Consider the following 4559-nt stretch of genomic DNA (forward strand, 5'->3'; position numbering starts at 1 on the left):
TAGACATACCACTGCCCCGTGTCACAGAGCTCAGGCTTGGTGGCAGTTGCTCAGATGCCCAGCACGGACGTGCGGGATGGAGGAAGGTGCCTGCATGTTTTACCGCACAAGCAAAAATTATTTTTTCATGGATCTGCTGCAAACAGGAAGAGACAGGCTTTATAAAGATGCAATGTGGCATTAGGGGGTGACTCTTAAAGCAGACCTTTACCCCATACCTTTAAAATAACAACAAACACACCTTTAGAAATGTTAGTGACATTAAACCCTCAGATGTTTTAACATAAAACAATACTGTAATGTGTGCCTTACTGTAATCCATGGTTGTTTCCCTTCTCTTTGCTGCTCTTCCTTTTAAATCTGTATCTGTTCTCATGCTGGGGCAGAACTTCTGTTTTGCAGCAGACTGCCTTGTCTCAGGAATGGATATATGGTGTCTGCGTATAGGTTTGTAACCTGAGCCAGCACTACAGGAAGATGACTCTTGAAGCGGACCTTTACCCCATACCTTTACAATAACAACAAACACACCTTTAGAAATGTTAGTGACATTAAACCCTCAGATGTTTTAACATAAAACAATACTGTAATGTGTGCCTTACTGTAATCCATGGTTGTTTCCCTTCTCTTTGCTGCTCTTCCTTTTAAATCTGTATCTGTTCTCATGCTGGGGCAGAACTTCTGTTTTGCAGCAGACTGCCTTGTCTCAGGAATGGATATATGGTGTCTGCGTATAGGTTTGTAACCTGAGCCAGCACTACAGGAAGAGGCCCTGAGCTGCAAAGGGAAGTTCTCCCCAAGCATGAGAAGACATGAGGATTTAAAAGGAAGAGCAGCAAAGAGAAGGGAAACTACCATGGATTACAGTAAGGCGCACATTACAGTATTGTTTTATGTTAAAAAATCTGAGGGTTTAATGTCACTTTAAGTGATGAGTGTCTATAAACACATACTTCTAGATAATTGTCCAGTGGCTCATAATGTAAAGCTAGAGGGTCACCATCACCACCAGGCAATGAACATCTTTAGGAGTGGTCAGCAGTGGTAGCCTATGTCTTGGCCTGATTGCGCATTTATTTTTAAAGGGGAACCTGTCATAAAGCATGGCACTTGTATGGGAAAGTCCTGATAGAAACAGCCATGACCTGACTTGTGTGCATACTAGTACTAGGGCAGCAAAGCCCTGGAACGTATTTGTGACACATGAGTCAGGTAATGGCTTTCATTCAGAATGACACATGCGTCCGGTAATGTCTTTCAGTCAGAACCTTCACCGGCGCTTTGCTTAGTGACAGTTTCCATTTTCATCTAATGAAACAAATGCCAAAAAAAGAGCTCATATTCATGCAATGTTTATTTCCTTGTAGTGATACCTAACAAAGGACCTTCTTATAGTCCGCTTGCATAATGGCATACTGAACATATGTTGGAGATGTAATATTTCACACAACACTGAGATTTAACATTCACTTACTGGAAATTAACAGGCTGTTCCTCGTCACTGTGAATAATAAGTACATCAAGGAGATAAGTAGACTGGTACTTTTCTTATGATAATTCACCTTTCTCTAACTAGCTGGGCTCCCTAGGGCTTTGAAATGGACTTCTGCCTGTTTCTAGTTTAAAGCCTCAAAAGCAAAATATAGAAAATAAAATGGCACGTCTTTGCAATGCCTGCACATTTCCCCAAGATCTATCCCTATAAACGCACAACAAGTACAGAAACATAACTGTTGATGGACCAGAAATATAGCTTGCTCTTACCTACCTCTCTTGACATGACGACACTGGTTTTGGTTCTGAATTCCAAAGCACCTGGTGCCAGCCCTGCCTACTTAATTTCTGATGCATTGCAAAGAACACAGACCTCTCCTCATCTTCATAACCCCTTGTTCTGCATAGGCAGAGAGCCCAGAAAGTTGGCAGCTCGCAAGTTTTTTTGTAAAATCAACCAATTTTTGCACTAATAGGACGTATATGGCAAAAGAATAAAAACTTCAAATGTTAAATTTAAAAGACCCAAAGAAAGCAAATAAAAGAAGTTAAAAAAAGAAATGTGAGGATTTACATACCCTTTAGGGCTGGGTACAATGAGCAAGCCTCTGCAATCTGTGCACAGCATGCAAAACCTGGAGTGACTGTCTGTTATGGCTGTTGTCTAGTCTCGGGAGCTATAGTACAGCTGTGCTGGTCCTCGGCCTTTTGGCCAAGATCAAGTGTAGAACCTGTTCTTATTCTTAAGACAGAAACACCCCTGGTGCTATTGCTTTCTGGTAGGAATGGGGCTGTCCTTGTCTTGCTAGGGGGCTGAGAAGGCAGAGAGTGTGTGGTGCTGTGCCCCCCGGGAGTGGTGTACCAGGGGTACCAGAAAAACACTACGGGCTTGGAACCTAACTGTATGGCACTAGGTCATGGAACTCAAAGCTTTTTTTCTGCACATGCTTCCGGGGCATTACAGCTAAGCAGAAGAATTATTTTGGCCACAAGGCCTGCCATGTCTTGCACTGGCACTTATTTATTTATAGTACTTATTTATTGTACAAGAACTTTTACCCAACAGAGATGGAGGATGTATTTTTTTTTAGGAAAGCCCTCACCATGTATCTTATCTGGTGGACTGTCCCTAAGGATCAGGTTCCATCTGGATTTGGCAGGTGGACCAAGGTACCTTGCCCCTGTTAGGAACCTTGTGCCTCGGAGGGGTCATTGACTTGTGGTGATTGGCTCCTCTTGGGAAGTAGACTAAAGCACTCTTGTGCATTTTTTTTTTGTGGTGTGATTTCACGCTTCATTTTTTTTGCTGATGGGTTTGCTTTCTGATGCACGCACCGTCTGCTTAAATTTTTTTTTACTGGGAAGAGATGGACCTGCACTGGTAGCTATAGCATATGAAGCAGTGGATCACTTTACAGAATGCAAGCACATAGCTGCCATTATTTTACAATCATTTCCACTAACATAAACTTGCATCAACTTAATAAAAATCATAATCATAATCATTAAAGGTAAATCTGCAGCTTTTATTAAAATAATACCTGGTGATCCACAGGCTTCTGACGGAGACTACGAGTGGAAGTTTCAACACACATTGTACAGACATTTTACAATATTTGTACCATTAAAGGAGATCTATGCGGTGAGTAATTTCCACTCATCCTCATAGTTAGAGCCGACGTGTGACAAACAAGCTGTCACAGGTCGGCTCTATCGATCGGGAAGTTAGCAGAAACATGCAGAATATCCGCTCACTTCCCGATCGTCTCCCTGCAATGAGCGGTGACTGTCAGGCCTCATTCACACGAGAAAAGGCTGGCACGTACAGATCCAGGCTGCGTGCACGGCCGTATCGGGCAGCTCCTGGGAAGGACAGGTGCTGCGTGTGATTAGTATGTAGATCCTGTCCTCTATGGGAGTATGCGGCCGTACGCCGCCCTACACTCACCCCAAGTGCAGGTCCGTAGGGGTGCGTGTTTCCTGACTCGGATGCAGACAGGATCCATCCTGGCACTGTACAAGTACGGTCACCTGCACAGACGGGCGGGTGAGCGTAGGGCGGAGGCCTACACTCACTTGGGGTGAGCATAGGGCGGCGGTGACCTACACTCAATTGGGGTGAGCGTAGGGCGGCGGTGGCGGCCTACACTCACTTGGGGTGAGTGTAGGGCAGCGTACGGCCACATTCTCCCATAGAGAAGGACAGGGGCTGCGTACTAATCACACGCAGCACCTGTCCTTCATGGGAGCTGCCCAAAACGTCCATGCACGCCGCATGGAGCTGTACGTGCCAGCCATTTCTCCTGTGAATGAGGCCTTAGACTGCTGTAGCGGAGGGGCAGTGAGGTAAAAGACCAGTCTAAAGCCAGGCATACATAAGTTCTTTTTTTGTTCAACCTAAGGGCTGAACAAAAAGAATAGAAAAGATGGAGGACTACAACATTTACAACCGTTGATGGATGAATCCCCCGCTGTTTCCTGCTGACAGAAGTCGCTGCCCGAATACCCAAATGAAGCTAGCAGCTGATTGGCTGCTTGCTCCATTCAGCCAAGAATTTTCCAATGGGCTCCTGCTGGAGGAAAGGGTGCATGTCAGCGGCGCACACACACAGCCGGTACATCAAGATCTATCAGAAACGCATGTAGACCCAGCTTAACAGCCAGACGGCTTCAAGGGTCAGGTGAGTATAATTTTTTTTCTTTCACCTAGACACCAATGAGCACTTAACCCTTGCAGCGTGGGGGTAGCCCCACTGCAAGAGTTAAGAATTGCAAATTTAAAGGGCTTCTCCCTTGACTGCAAAGTTCATCTTATTGTAAAGGTCAAGGGTAGGCAACCTTGGCACTCCAGCTGTTGTAGAACTCCAAGTCCCATGAGGCATTGTAAAACTCCACATGTATGACCTGGAGGCAGAGGCATGACAGGATTTGTAGTTTCATTAGAGCTGGAGTGCCCAGGTTGTCTTCTTGTAAAGGTGAGCTGACCCTTTAAATGAATGTCATCTGTGCCAGTCTTCTACACACCACGTGACCCGCTCCTCCTCTCTGCGGGCCGCCTGCAGGAC

Source organism: Nanorana parkeri, unplaced genomic scaffold (assembly GCF_000935625.1).
Source record: "Nanorana parkeri isolate BGI_ZX_2015 unplaced genomic scaffold, ASM93562v1 scaffold89, whole genome shotgun sequence".
NCBI classification, from domain to species: Eukaryota; Metazoa; Chordata; class Amphibia; order Anura; family Dicroglossidae; genus Nanorana; species Nanorana parkeri.